The following is a 16,935-nucleotide window of genomic DNA, read 5'->3' on the forward strand; positions in this document are numbered from 1 at the left end:
TCAGTGAAAATAGTACAGAAATATTGAAAGTATAGTTTTGCGAGGTTTGGATTCACTTGATGATGATCTGGACCTGACTATAACTTATGCATTAATATAACTACAAAAATAATTAATGAAGGTCACAGGAAGCCCAATTCTTATCTTTTTCCCACTAATTGGTATTTTGACAATTCTCAGATATTTTCACATCCAATATTTTTCAGAGCTGATTTGATTGGTCAAAAGACCAATTATTGAAAAGAATTGGGCTGCCTGTGTAAACGCCGCAAAATGAAAGATCATCATGAGATGTTGCAAAAAAGACATTTCCTGTGTTTCATATATATTTCCACACTGTGGTTGGAATAATAGTGTGAATATTATGATAATGTACTTTTAGTGTAAGAGCTGTTTGAAAAGACCACCTGAAACTTTGGCCTGTTTTGGTGGGATGGAGTTTTGGCCTGCCTCCTGACTAATTAATAGTCCCTGGTTAATTAATAGACCAATAAGAAAGAGTTCCAAACACAGAAGGTTAGTGGGACAGGCTCGTGGTAATGAACAGGCTCATGGTAATGACTGGAGCGGATTTGGTGGAATGGTATCAAATACATCAAACATGGTTTCCAGGTGTTTGATGCCATTCCATTTGCTCTGTTCAGGCCATGAGCCGTTCTCCCCTCAGCAGCCTCCACTGGTTCCAAACATCTCTGCCAATAACAGCTAGTTTCAGTTTTCCCCTCCCCACTTAGACCACTCACAGACAGTCCTAGCAAAATTCATGTTTGAGAAATAGCTCTTTGCTAAGAAGCAATTTGTTTCTTCTTGAGCATTTTAATTGAAAACAGTCACAGTAAGGTGCTTCATTGTTACCCAGAAGTGATTTGATATTGAGATAAAAATGGCTGCATTGGGCCTTTAACTTTCTAAACGTAATAAAAAATCAATTACAGGTTTATGGGTAGTGTGAACTCTTATCTATTATTGATTTAACTGCAGCGTTCATCATTTCTAAATCCCAACATCTACAGCTCAGAGAAGTGCGCTAATGGAAGAGTTCATAAAGTCAAGACATCCAAATTCCATTTCCTTAGATTCTAGTGAGACAGACATGCACACACAAACAACTCCAGCACCACCTCAGACATGTTTACCCCAGCCCTCCCACTGGAATCGCCCATATCCGCACTACCTATAGGCCACACATACAGTATATGACGGTCATTCACCACACACTCATTCATAAGCGCAGGGATACACGCATGCACACACATGCACATTTTCTAACCTTCCATGTCAGTTGTTTCTAGCTGTGAATGGTGAACGTCTATGCTTTGATGTGCGTTATGCATTGCATCTCTTTCTCTTTCATGCTTTTATGCTGAAATATGACACTAAGATGAAGAGTGGCAGTGAGCCTGTTTCAGCAAACCTGCTTAAAACAAAGCCTTGAGCTAATAATGCTCAATAAATGATAGAATATGCTTATAATGAGAAACAACCCAATGGGCATAGATGTCAGTTCAACGTCTAGTTTTGATTTACATTTGGTTGAGTTGTCAACTAACGTGAAATCAAGAAAAAAAATCACCATGTCATTGGATTTAGCTTAAAAGTTGGGTGAAAAAAAGAGACAATTTCCTTACGTTGATGTAATATATATATATATATATTTTTTTTTACATTGCCTGCATTCCAAAAATGTAAAAGACACACCATCTCCCCTCTGCCCTCAAGTTAAGCGGACTCTTCAGATGACGTATGATGACGTATGATGAGTTGACACTTGCAGGGGAAGAACGAATTCATTAACGATGTTTTATGCAGAGATCCTATTACAATATCATCATTTGTCAATTCCTTTTATGAAAACCTTTACAGCTCTCAATTTCAGGAAGATGGTTGTGAAAGTTACATTTGCCACATTCAGAATTCTGTCCCGGTAATTGAGGATGATTTCCACTCAGTTTGCGATTCACCTGTGTCAATTGGAGAAATTAGAGGCTCTGAATTCAATGAAAAAAGGGAAATCACCTGGCCCTGATGGCCTGTCAGTTGAATTCTATAGACAGTTTTGGGAGTTGCTAGAAGACCCGATTTTCAATATGTTTCAAGATTGCATTAAAAATGGGGAAATAGTCTCCACTATGAAACAGGGCCTTATTTCATTAATTCCGAAGCCTGATAAAAACTCTTCTCTCATTGACAATTGGAGACCAATTACTTTATTAAATGTTGATTACAAATTGATTGCTCTGGTTTATGCCAAAAGATTAAAGAAAGGAATAGATACCATTATAAATGAGACTCAAACAGGATTTATGAAGGGCCGTCACATAAGCTCTAACATTCGTTTAGTCTTGGACCTTATAGATTATTCAGATGCAATTGACTCAGATGCGGTTGTCCTATTTCTGGACTTCTGTAAAGCCTTTGACACAATTGAACATGAATTTCTCTTTAGGTCTCTGTCACGACTTCCTCCGAAGTCGGCCCTTCTCCTTGTTCGGGTGGTGTTCGGCGGTCGACGTCACCGGCTTTGTAGTCACCACCGATCCATTTTTCAGTTTCGTTTTGTTTTGTCTATATTACACACACCTGGTTTCAATTCCCCTATCATGTTCCCTATTTAACCCTCTGGCATACATTTCTGTTCTGTCCGTGATTGTTTGTTTCGTTAGTGGTTGTTGTTGGTGCATGTGTGTTTGTTATATTCCCTATGAGGAATTTTTGCTTGTATTTTGAGTAAACGCCGTTGTTTTGCTCAACACCTGTGTCCTGCGCTTGACTCCGCTACCTCTCTGCACACAAACCCTGACAGAATCACGGACCTTTTCAAATGGAGTCAGCAGGTGCAGCCAGCCCTTCTCTCCCAGTAGAGGAGCAAGTCCAACAGCACGCGACCATGTTACACAGTCTAGGGACAGCCATGGATCGCGTGCTGCAAACAATGGACAGATGGGAGAGAGGAGGTCTTCCGGTCAATCATGCCCCATCACCTCCGCCCGCACCTCAACCTACACCGATGTCCACCCCTCCATCGTCAGGACCCAGTGGGATTCGGCTCTCGCTCCCAGGAGCGTATGACGGAACAGCAGCCGGGTGCCAGGGGTTCCTACTACAGCTGGAGCTCTACCTGGCGGCTGTTCATCCGTCCCCTTCGGGACGCGAGAGGGTGGGCGCCCTCATCTCCTGCCTGACTGGTAAAGCCCTGGAGTGGGCCAACGCCATCTGGGGAAGGGAAGGCCTAACTCTGGATGACTATGAAGACTTCTCTCGCCGCTTCCGGGCAGTCTTTGATCATCCCACCTGAAGGGAGAGCGGCGGGAGAGCGATTGTTCCATATTAGACAGGGGATGAGGAGCGCTCAAGAGTTCGCACTGGACTTCAAAACTCTGGTTGCTGGTGCGGGATGGAATGAGCGGGCCCTGATCGATCACTACAGGTGTAGTTTACGAGAGGACGTTCGTAGGGAGCTAGCCTGCAGGGACACCACTCTCAACCTGGACCAGCTGGTGGACTTATCTATCCGGCTGGATAACCTGTTGGCCTCCCGCGGATGTCTAGATCGGGGTCCGCCCGTTCCACTACCCAGCACCTTGGATCCAACACCTATGGAGTTAGGAGGGGCTGCTATGAGGGGGACCGGAGGGGGGACCATTCCCTGCACCAACTGTGGCCGCAGAGGGCACACTGCTGGTCGGTGCTGGGGTGTTTCTCCTGGAAGTCGAGGTAGCAGGCGGAGCACTGGTGGGTCATCCCAGGTGAGTAGGCACACAACTCACCCAGAGCCCCCTGTTGCACACATGTGGTTACCCATAGAATTTCCTGAGTTTTCCCCGCATCCCCAGCATAAGGCGCTAGTAGATTCAGGTGCAGCTGGGAACTTTATTGACCGCTCTTTGGCACATAGATTAGGGATCCCTATTGTTCCTGTTAATGTTCCCTTCCCTGTACATGCCTTAGATAGTCGTCCTTTGGGGTCGGGGCTGATTGGGGAGGTCACAGCGCCCATTGCTATGAGAACGCAGGGGGATCACGAGGAGAGAATTAGTCTCTTCCTGATCGACTCTCCTGCGTTTCCTGTGGTGTTGGGTCTTCCCTGGTTGGCCTCTCATGAGCCGATTATTTCGTGGCAACAGAGGGCTCTCAAGGGATGGTCCTGTCAGTGTTCAGGGAGGTGTGTAGGTGTTTCCTTAGGTGCCACTACGGTGGAAAGTCCAAACCAGGTTTCCACCATGCACATTCCCCCAGAATATGCCGATTTGGCACTCGCCTTCTGTAAAAAGAAGGCGACTCAATTACCACCCCATCGACCGGGGGAATGTGCGATAGATCTCTTGGTAGACGCTGCACTTCCCAGGAGTCACGTTTATCCTCTGTCACAGGAGGAGACGGTGGCTATGGAGACATATGTCACCGAATCTCTGGGACAGGGATACATTCAGCCTTCCATCTCACCTGTCTCCTCAAGTTTTTTTTTTGTGAAGAAGAAGGATGGAGGTTTGCGCCCGTGTAATGATTATCGAGGTTTAAATAAGATCACGGTAAAATACAGTTACCCGCTACCACTCATAGCCAGTATGACCGAGTCATTACACAGGGCGCGCTTCTTCACAAAATTGGACCTCAGGAGCGCTTACAACCTGGTGCGTATCAAGGCGGGAGATGTGGAAGACAGCATTTAGCACCACTTCTGGGCATTATGAGTACCTCGTCATGCCGTACGGGTTAATGAATGCTCCATCAGTCTTCCAATCCTTTGTAGATGAGATTTTCAGGGACCTGCACGGGCAGGGTGTAGTGGTGTATATAGATGACATTCTAATATACTCCGCTACACGCGCCGAGCATGTGTCCCTAGTGCGCAGGGTGCTTGGTCGACTGTTGGAGCATGACCTGTACGTTAAGGCTGAGAAATGTCTGTTCTTCCAACAGTCCATCTCCTTCCTAGGGTACCGCTTTTCAGCGTCAGGGGTAGAGATGGAGAATGACCGCATTTCAGCCGTGCGTAATTGGCCGACTCCAACCACGGTAAAGGAGGTGCAGCGGTTCTTAGGGTTTGCCAACTACTACCGGAGATTTATCCGGGGTTTTGGTCAGGTAGCGGCTCCCATTACCTCACTGCTGAAGGGGGGACCGGTGCGACTGCAGTGGACAGCTGGGGCGGACAGGGCTTTTGGTCACCTGAAGGCTCTGTTTACCTCGGCTCCCGTGCTGGCTCATCCTGATCCTTCCTTAGCATTCATAGTTGAGGTGGACGCGTCCGAGGCTGGGATAGGGGCTGTGCTGTGTCAGCTCTCGGGTACGCCACTAAAGCTCCGCCCCTGTGTATACTTTTCGAAGACGCTCAGCCCGGCGGAGCGAAACTATGATGTGGGGGACCGGGAGTTGCTGGCTGTTGTCATGGCTCTGAAAGCGTGGAGACATTGGCTTGAGGGGGCTAGACACCCTTTTCTCATTTGGACTGACCACCGCAATCTGGAGTACATCCGGGCGGCGAGGAGAATGAACCCTCGCCAGGCAAGGTGGGCCATGTTTTTCACCCGTTTTGTTTTCACCCTTTCCTACAAACCAGGTTCCCAGAACGTTATGGCAGACGCACTGTCCCGGCTGTATGATACAGAGGAGCGGTCCACAGATCCCACTCCCATAATTCCAGCCTCTCGCCTGGTGGCACCGGTGGTGTGGGAGGTGGACGCGGACATCGAACGGGCGTCACGTGCAGAGCCCACTCCACCTGACTGTCCAGCTGGGCGTCTGTACGTTCCGTTTGATGTCCGCAATCATTTGATCTGTTGGGCTCACACGTCACCCTCCTCTGGTCATCCTGGCATCGGTCGGACGGTGCGCTGCCTTGCTGGGAAGTACTGGTGGCCCACTTTAGCTAAGGACGTGAGGGTTTATGTTTCCTCCTGTTCGGTATGCGCACAGTGCAAGGCACCTAGACATCTGCCCAGAGGGAAATTACAACCCCTTCCCGTTCCACAGCGACCGTGGTCACACCTATCGGTGGATTTCGTGACGGATCTTCCCCCGTCGCGGGGTAACACCACAATCCTGGTCGTTGTGGATCGGTTTTCTAAGTCCTGCCGTCTCCTTCCTTTGCCCGGTCTCCCTACGGCTCTACAAACTGCGGAGGCCCTGTTCACCCACGTATTCCGGCACTACGGGGTGCCTGAGGATATAGTTTCTGATCGGGGTCCCCAATTTACGTCTAGAGTCTGGAGGGCGTTTATGGAACGCCTGGGGATCTCGGTCAGCCTTACCTCAGGTTTCCACCCCGAGAGTAACGGGCAGGTGGAAAGAGTCAACCAGGATGTGGGTAGGTTTCTGAGGTCCTACTGCCAGGACCGGCCGGGGGAGTGGGCGGTTTACATCCCCTGGGCGGAGATGGCCCAAAACTCCCTCCGCCACTCCTCTACCAACCTATCACCTTTTCAGTGTGTGCTGGGTTATCAGCTGGTCCTGGCACCATGGCATCAGAGCCAGATTTAGGCTCCTGCGGTGGATGAATGGTTTCGGCACTCAGAGGAGACATGGAACGCTGCCCATGTGTGGCTACAACGGGCCATCAGGAGGCAAAAGGTGAGTGCCGACCGCCACCGCAGTGAGGCCCCGGTGTATGCACCGGGGGATCGGGTCTGGCTCTCGACCCGAAACCTGCCCCTTCACCTGCCCTGCCGGAAGCTGGGTCCGCAGTTTGTGGGGCCATTTAAAGTCCTGAGGAGACTGAACGAGGTTTGTTATAGGTTACAACTCCCCCCTGATTATCACATTAACGCCTCGTTCCATGTGTCTCTCCTCAGGCCGGTGGTGGCTGGTCCGCTCCAGCAGTCTGAGGTGCGGGAGGTTCCTCCACCCCCTCTTGACATCGAGGGGGTCCCGGCGTATACCGTACGAGCCATCATGGACTCAAGGCGTCGGGCGAGGGGCCTTCAGTACCTCGTGGAGTGGGAGGGGTACGGCCCGGAGGAGAGATGCTGGGTACCGGTGGAGGACATTCTAGATCCTTCAATGTTACAAGAGTTTCACCGTCTCCGCCCGGATCGCCCTGCACCTCGCCCTCCGGGTCGTCCCCGAGGCCGGTGTCGTCGCGCGGCTGGAGCCGCGCGTCAAGGGGGGGGGGGGGGGGGTACTGTCACGACTTCCGCCGAAGTCGGCCCTTCTCCTTGTTCGGGTGGTGTTCGGCGGTCGATGTCACCGGCTTTCTAGTCACCACCGATCCATTTCTCAGTTTTGTTTTATCTGTATTACACACACCTGGTTTCAATTCCCCTATCATGTTCCCTATTTAACCCTCTGGCATACATTTCTGTTCTGTCCGTGATTGTTTGTTTCGTTAGTGGTTGTTGTTGGTGCATGTGTGTTTGTTATATTCCCTATGAAGAATTTTTGCTTGTATTTTGAGTAAACGCCGTTGTTTTGCTCAACACCTGTGTCCTGTGCTTGACTCCGCTACCTCTCTGCACACAATCCCTGACAGTCTCTTAAACTTTTTGGATTTGGTGAACATTTTATTAAAGTAATTTGCATGTTTTACAAAGATATAAATAGTTCTGTGCTACTAAACCTTAATACTTCCAAAATATTTAGTATCAACAGAAGTGTATGACAGGGATGCCCAATTTCGCCATTTTTATTCATTTTGGTTGTGGAACTTCTATCTCTAGATATTCTGAATGATGCAAATTTGTATGGCTTAACCATTTTTAACAAAGAAATCAAAATTTCCCAACTACTCTTTTCTTAAGAGACAAAGACCAGGTCACACATGCCCTTAATGCTATAACTGCATTTTCTATTGCATCGGGATTAATGCTGAATGTTTCTAAATGTGAAATCTTATGTTTATTTGACTCTGATGATAAAGAAATTGAAAATATTCCTGTAAAGGACTGTGTTAAATATTTAGGAATACATCTGTCAAAAAACCACTTAGTCAGACAACATTTGCATTTCTCTCCTAAAATTAAGAGAACTAAAAATATATTTAATAATTGGCTACAAAGAGATCTTTCTATACTTGGGAGAGTACTTCTGTCCAAGGCAGAGGGACTGTCTCGTTTTGTGTACCCCTCATTATCGTTATGTGTAAATCCAGCTACTTGTAAAGAGATCAATAAGACCTTTCTTGACTTCATCTGGAAAAATATGTCTCACAAACTAAAAAAATATGTCCTTTCTAACAAAAGAGCTGAAGGCGGTCTAGAAGTGTTGGATTTTGTTGACATAAATAACACTTTCAAGATACACTGTTTGAAAAAATGTTTGCTCGATACTGATTCAATATGGTATTTCATTCCAAAGAATCAATTTTTACTGAAATGTAATTATATTCCTGAAGGATTTCCTGCTAATTTGGCTAGGTTTCACCAACAAGCTTTACTGGCCTGGAAAATATGTTTCCTGCACAATTTTTCCCCTCATAAAGCTCTTTTGTGCAATAATTCAGACATAACTGTAAGGAATAAGTCATTGTTCTACCCCAGCTGGCATGAGAGGAATATTGACTTTATTACCCTTGTTGTCGAAAATATCAAGAACATTCTCACATATGAACAATTTATAACATTGAAAGAGTTTCCAATACCTTTCAGAGAGTTTATTTCTGTGATCAAAGCCGTTCCCAGTGGTCTAACTACACTTATGAAAAGTCATCTTAATTTTGGGAATGATCACAAAGTTTATCCAGAACTCAGATTGGAAGGCGTGGGCTTACTTGATAAATCTTGTTGTAATAAATATATAAGACAAATTCTTCATTCACAAAACCAACTTACACCGAGAGGAAAGTTTTTCTGGAACATGCTTATTCCTGACATTGTCTGGAGAAATGCATGGTTAAGGCCTTACAAATACTGTATACCAAACAAAGTTAAGGAAGTGCACTTCAAAATTTTACATAAGATATATCCATGTAATTCTATGATTTCCAAATGTGTGGCTATTGATGATATCTGTGTTTTCTGTGAAAAAGGTGAGAATCTGTCTCACTTGTTCTTTGAATGTAAATTTATGTCAGAATTTTGGGAAAACCTTACAAAGTACTTATTTAACATTATGAACACTGCCTATAATTTTAACATAAAATATATAATATGTTACTATTGCAATGATAACAAAACCACTGAAATTATTGTAATTTTTTTAAATTCTTGTTGTCAAATACTTTATACACAAACAGAAATTACTAAATTCTATACCAATATTACCAAGTTTTCTGATTGAATTTAATTATCTTATTAAAACACTAACCCTAGTGAATAACAACAAGAATAACATCTTCATGAATCATTATAATAAGATATTTTCAGAGTGAATATAATTGCACTTAAATTGTTTATTTTTTGTATTTTATTTGTATTTATATTTTTTGTATGTTTGAGCATTGTTAATACCTGTGTTTGGTTTGCTAGACATGTTTGATGTAGCAATGTAAGTTGATTTTTGTATTATGAATAAAATAAATGTATTTTTTTTTTTTTTGAATAATAAAATTTAAATTTAAAAAAAGAATGAATTCATTTTAAATGGACCGCCCTTGCCTGGAAATGTGTCACTTGTTCGTCCCACGGTTGTGTTTTCAGTCATCATAGAACCACCGGTAGCTGTTGTGTGTTCTTTATGCACTACCGTCAATTATGATTGCATTTCCTATCTTGGCTAAAAGACAACGCATCTGCAGACACCCGACAATGTCTGGTAAATTTTAAATTACAATGTATAAGTGTATTGTCAGGGAAAGTTGTATGTGCTAACTAACGTTTCCAAAAGCTAACCAAACAAAAACATAATTACTTTTACGATATGTGTTTGTGCCGTCATGTGCATTAGTAGCACAATTTCTAACTTATTTACATTCGTTTTTACTTACAAGTGTATGTTGACTCCTCCATATTGATGTTGGTTTTAAGTTTTGGCTGACTTTCCTTCCTTTTCCTAACTTTCCTTTCCTTCCTTCCTTCCTTCCCTATGTGCAGTCAGACTTGTACTGGTACAGTATGTGATGTATGATGTAACCATGGCCTTGAGATGGTTTAGATATACTTCAATCAAGGTGGTGGTGTCTGTTAATGTCACCTGTTCATGTGTATGATTGGTTGCATGAGATGGTGGTGGCTAATTAACTAGGAAACTAACACCAACTTATTGTACATTAATCAACTTCTAATGTAAAAGCTCACAGTCTTATACAGAACTCTGTGTTCCACACCTGAGTTCTCCTCCTAACTTTTTCAACTTGAGTTTATATCATCTATGACATGCCCTCAGATCACAGGAACAGCTTGAACATAAGCCAATTGTCTGACCAGCAGATGAATTAGAATGATTTGGCCCTTAATGCTTGTCAAACAGTGTGATTTTTCCTGTTCAGATCTGACTCGCAGGTCTACCCTTTTCATCCCTTGTAATTGCCCAATATGAGTGATAGGGATGACCCATTGTATAATGATCACCTTCATGTGAATCACAATGACTCATACACACACAAAAAATAACCCTTTCTTAAGCTTCTATAGAGCGCTTTGTTGTGTCACAAATCACCATGTCGGAAGACCAAACTCAGTCTGTTGAAAGTCCTCCAATCGTCCACATGACTGGCTGCATTTTGTTACCACCAGAAACTTCGGGAAGAAGTTAAGTTTTTCTAAGGACCCAGAAAATGGAGACAGTGGATGAACCTATTCAAGTAAGTAAATATGTTGAAAGTAATAAAACAATGTATTATTAGCTAGCTTGACACAGAAAATTGGAGTGCAGGCTAACTCAAATGAGCTGCTAACGTAATGTTCGCTAGTTAGCTAACTTTACATTCTGTATAGCTAGCTAGCTAGCTACATGAATTAAATAACTTCATATTAGGTAGTTAGCCATCTTGATGCATTTGTAGCTAGGTAGGTAGCTTGCTAACAGCCGTGGAAGAGGATGAAAGGATTAGCTAGCACTTCCAGCTGGAAGGGAGAGTAGGCTACTCTGGATAGGGCAGGTAACTTTGTGGGAGGACATTGTGAAACTATTCTCCAGTTTCAGTCCCTGGTGAGAAACTGAGGACAGAGAGCGATCTAGCAACATAATAGTCAGGGCTGTCTAACTTGAGTATAATGCAGCCTGTTTCTTTGATGTTTTCTGATCTCATGTACAGAGAGCTTCCAAACCCTGTCTGCAGATGAAGAGGTCCCAATGAATGTCCCAAGAGAATAAGGGTCATCCTTGTATACAATGGATTACTGTATATGTTAGCAAATTTTGTGAACAAAAATACAGTTCAAGGTCACACATTGTATAAACCTATTACAACTGTAGCAGGCCAACCCTGCTGGGTGTGCAGCAGTAGAGGCTGCTGAGGGGAGAACGGCTCATAATAATGTCCGGACAGAGCAAATGGAACAGCATCAAACACCTGGAAACCATGAATGATACCACTCCAGTCATTACCACGAGCCCGTTCTCCACAATTAAGGTGCCACCAACCTCTTGTGGTGTGCAGGCTTCTCTTCCAGCCCAGTACTAACACACCTGATTCAACGTATCAAACCTAATTAGTTTATAATCAAGTGTGTTATCGCTGGGCTGCAACAGAAGTCTGCTCACCTAGTAGATCAGGGATCAGTGGAGTGACGTTGGCCACCTCTGGTATTTACTTCTTTCTTTTTTTACCTGAAATTGTGTTTTAGTAGTAATAGCCTACTTGTTACTAAACTGTTGAACCTTTACATATGAGTTCACTTACTTGTACACTTTAAAACGATATGAAAGTGTTGATTGAAGGTAAGTCTTTCAATTTGTTTAGTTTGTTAACTTAATTATTATTCAAGATGAACTAGTGTTGATGTTGATTAATCACAGATCACAATCCAGCAACAAAATGAGGGAAGGGAATCTGTCTCTGATTTCTCTGTATTCTCAAATGAACATTACCTTTTTGTTCAGTCATAAGCTCTCCAATTAGTTTTTTGATTGTCACAATTTTGTTTAGGATATTTGCTATGTGAACCCATTTCGCAACTGATAATGGCATGCAACTCCAATGCAGCCATAGGACTACAGCAGTGGTTCCCAACTCCAGTCCTTGAGTACCCCAAACACACCTGTTGTAGCCCTGGAAAATCATACTTGATTCAATTAATTGAGGGCCTGATGATTAGTTGCTAAGTTGAATCAGGTGTGTGTCTGTGGCTACAATAAAACTGCACTGTTCTGGGTCCATGAGGTCTGGAGATGAGAACCACTGGCCTACAGTAATATGGCATTAGAGCCAATTCATGCTTGACCTGAAAATGTGCTAGGAAGTGCCGTATGGATGGTGTGACACAATTGCAGAGGCCAAATTGAGCTCTGTTCCGTAACAAATTTTGTAACAATGGGAAGGCCTCCATGTAGCTCTGCATTGACATGATTGGTTGACAGTAGTTGGGGGCGAGAGTTCCTCACTTTCTTCACAACAGCTCTGTGCTGCGCCGCGAAGCGCAAGAAGTAGGAGTGCCCTGGCTTCTGCAGAGGCCATATCACGTAAATGCTGCACGGCCAATGCAGACTCCGGATTAACCATGCAGCGCCTTTAAGCCTTATGTGCATTTGCAATGCATCCCTTGACATTGTGCATCTGAAGCAGAGAATAGCTTAACTCACACACCGTTCACATATTGTTCAGCTATATGTTCTCAAATTAAAAACGATACCAGTAGATAATGGATATGAGGCTAATCATTATACTAGATTTTGTGCATGCCTTGTTCTAATGTTACATTTGTTGGCGCAAATCCAACCCTTGTAATCTAGGTGGTGAAATGTCTGGAAGCAGGAGATGGGATCGTTAGCTTAATACACACACACAACTACTACCACCAAGTTCACTGCCAGATACTTTTCGCCAAGGTCTGAGTGGCACTTGTAGGTGCCACTGTGATAATGAAGATGGTTTTGCCAAAGACTACCACAACAATTACATTGTCTATGTTAAATGTATTTCAAATTGTAAATAAAAAAAATTGTTGGATGATAAAGATGTTTCATTCAATGGGGCTAGGCAAAGCAGAGATGACAAAATACTTTTAATTTCACCCATACAACAATATAGCCCATTAGAAAAGTACAATATCATAAACAATCGTATTGTACACGTTCTAAATGACATTTTATATATTCACACTGTTTGAGGTTAAGGGGGCACTTTTGTCATGACGACAAGGTGAAGGTGCTCTACTCAATTGGCACAACAGAATCATTCAGATTGACCAAAGCACAGCATATAACAACCATCTTGTATAATTGAGGGATGTCTCCTTTCATATCTGGAAAAGGACTAAGTAGTAGAAGTAGAAACTGATGCTGCTGAAGCACTGCTCATCTTCACAGTGGGAATCCAGTCTGCATGGGTGTCTAGATAGAGGTCAGCTGGTGAACCTACAGTAGTACATAAACAAATTAAAAGCAAACCTGATGTTAGAAAATCACTTCAGGTCACCTACACCATCAGGGCTCTTAATGGTTTGGTTGTATTTAATTCATTCAGATGTTTTATTGTCATAAAAAGATGACGTCTATTTTTGGGCTTGAACAATCAATAGTCAACACAGCAGGTTGTGCTATGCCATTGAGGCCTTTGTCCTGTGCTGTAATGTCCATACATTTTCCTCCCTCTTAAGAATAAAGTTCTCAAAAAATGATCATTGGGTTGTCATATGAATATATGATAACCACTGGAGTTTCTTTGGACAATAATGTCCTCCAGGCTATATGGCTGTCATATTGTACAATTTTCATCTCCCCTTTTCATGGCCATGGCTAGAAGGGATTCAGCTTTTGTCAAATCAACGTCAAATTTGACATTCCGTAGCAAATTCTGAGAATTTAGGCAGCAGGTTAGGAGAATTAGGTTAGGGTTAGCTAAGATGCAAAAGATATACAGTTGAAGTTGGAAGTTTACATAAACCTTAGCCAAATACATTTAAACTCAGTTCTTCACAATTCCTGACATTTAATCCTAGTAAAAATTCCTTGTCTTAGGTCAGTTAGGATCACCACTTTATTTTAAGAATATGAAATTTCAGAATAATAGTGGAGAGAATGATTTATTTCAGCTTTTATTTCTTTCATCACATTCCCAGTGGGTCAGAAGTTTACATACACTCAATTAGTATTTGGTAGCATTAGCTTTAAATTTTTTAACTTGGGTCAAACGTTTCAGGTAGCCTTCCAAAGGCTTGCCACAATAAGTTGGGTGAATTTTGGCCCATTCCTCCTGACAGAGCTAGTGTAACTGAGTCTGGTTTGTAGGCCTCCTTGCTCGCACACACTTTTTCAGTTCTGCCCACACATTTTCTATAGGATTGAGGTCAGGGCTTTGTGATGGCCACTCCAATACGTTGACTTTGTTGTCCTTAAGCCATTTTGCCACAACTTTGGAAGTTTGCTTGGGGTCATTGTCCATTTGGAAGACCCATTTGCGACTAAGCTATAACTTCCTGACTGATGTCTTGAGATGTTGCTTCAATATATCCACATAATGTTCCTCCTCATGATGCCATCTATTTTGTGAAGTGCACCAGTCCCTCCTGCAGCAAAGCACCCCAACATCATGATGCTGCCACCCCCGTGCTTCACGGTTGGGATGGTGTTCTTCGGCCTGCCAGCCTCCGCCTTTTTCCTCCAAACATAACGATGGTCATTATGGCCAAACTTTTCTAACAGACATAATTTTCCAAGCTGTTTAAAGGCACAGTCAACTTAGTGTATGTAAACTTCTGACCCACTGGAATTGTGATACAGTGAAATAATCTGTCTGTAAACAATTGTTATGAAAATTACTTGTGTCATGCACAAAGTAGATGTCCTAACCAACTTGCCAAAACTATAGTTTGTTTACAAGAATTTTGTGGAGTGGTTGAAAAATACGTTTTAATGACTCCAACCTATGTGTATGTAAACTTCCGACTTCAAATGTACTTTTGACAAAAGCTGGATATTTCTTTAGCCAGGACCCCTTTTTCATAGGCCTAGGTTATATGCATTCAAGACAAGGCCGTTTGTATTAATCTGTTGTCAGTGTCAGTAGGGTAGGCCTAGGCTACCATTGTATTAAAAAAAGATTCTGCTAATTTCTTCAGTCATATAAAGTGTAGTAGAATTGGATGAAATGTTTATCAAAGTCTACATTTTTCCTCTGCAAAGGAAATGTCTCTGATATAGCCACTACGCACTTATTAATAGCCTAAATTATCACCATCCAATCTACTCATAACATTAGGAATAGTAAGCTTACATTTGTCGGCAAATGCAATTGAAGAGGTATGCAATCCTTTGTTATAAAGGTGAATTTTTATGGTGAAAAATAGCTTCCCCATAACATTAAACTCAAGCGATACATGCTAATTGCTAGGCTACAAGCTATCGAGCTAGCTAATTTAGGTTAACTTTCTGTTAACCTAAAATACCTGGTTGGCACAACATCTAAACTAAGGTCGAAATCAATCAGACTTAACTTACCAGTAATTAAATTTTCACAGCAGACCCGTTACTGACAGCTGTCTGGGTTCAGGTATTGATGGGCAAAAAGGTTTCTTTGCTTTTCTGACAGTTCTTGAGCCTTATGGTGGTATCAACACTGGTGTTTCATGATTGCGGGGAATCTATAAACATATTTTTTTCCCGTTGTCTCTTCTGCCCTGTTAGACCAGCCAAATACTCTACAGAGAATGACAGTGGTGTTGAATCAACTAGTTTTAGGCACTGTTATCATGCAGTTTGGGGTAGCCACTTGTCAGAAGAATGACTACGGTGGTCTTCCAACATGGCTGCCAGGAGTCGTCATACGTCAACTGCAAGCCCTCTATAATGAACCATTAATAAAAGCTCCTGTATACCACCAAAAAACTGTTCCGCTGTGGTTACAACCCTTTTGGGGGATATATAGAACCCTTTTACGGTTCTTTATAAAACCTTTATGGGGAATGTTCTATAAAGAACCTTCCTTAATCTCAAAAGTTCTTTGTAGATTATTTTTTATTATTTTCTTCTGGTTAGCCATATTATATTGTTAAAATTCCTTAAGTGTTATTTTAATTGACAAGTTGATTTAGGTGTGCTATTGTACTTTAACACATGGATGTATAAAACTTACTCCTCGGCCTGAATTGTCCCCACTTGCACCAGCGAATAACTAGCTTTTCGCGAGGCGCCAACTTGTAAAATGATTCAGGAGGGCGGTCACCTGTGCTAGCGAGGCAGAGGTCCCGAGTTCGCACCAGGTATGGGCTGAATTAGGAGGAAGGGGTATTTGTTAAGCAAGCAGCGTGATGTCCTTTACACTGACCAAGGCCCTTCTCTCCCGATTTCTGTTTGGCCGGGCGGCCAGCTCTAAGAAGAGTCTGGGTGGTTCCAGACTTCTTCCATTTAAGAATGATGGAGGCCACTGTGTTCTTGAGGATCTTCAATGCTGCGGTACCCTTTCCCGGATCTGTGCCACGACACAATCCTATCTTGGCGCTCTATGGACAATTCCTTCAACCTCATGACTTGGTTTTTGCTCTGACATGCACTGATAACTGTGGGAGCTTATATAGACAGGTGTGTGCCTTTCCAAATCATGTCCAATCAATTACATTTACCATAGGTGCACTCCAATCAAGTTGTAGAAACATCTCAAGGATGATCAATGGAAACAGGATGCACCTGAGCTCAATTTCAAGTGTCATAGCAGGGTTTGAAAACTTGTGTAAATAAGGTACTTATGTTTTTATTTGTAATACATTTAAAAACATTTTTTTTTTTTTTATTGAATGAGGGGTCTGACTACTTTCCGAATGCACTGTACATGATGACTAATGGAAATACACACAGGCCCATTTAATTCCACTAAATTATGCAAATTAACCTATAGACGGATAAGCATGAAGGTCAAATGTATTTACTATTTACATTGACTGGTATTTCCATCAATGAATAAAAAGC

This window comes from Salvelinus alpinus, chromosome 18 (assembly GCF_045679555.1).
Source record: "Salvelinus alpinus chromosome 18, SLU_Salpinus.1, whole genome shotgun sequence".
Taxonomy (NCBI): Eukaryota; Metazoa; Chordata; class Actinopteri; order Salmoniformes; family Salmonidae; genus Salvelinus; species Salvelinus alpinus.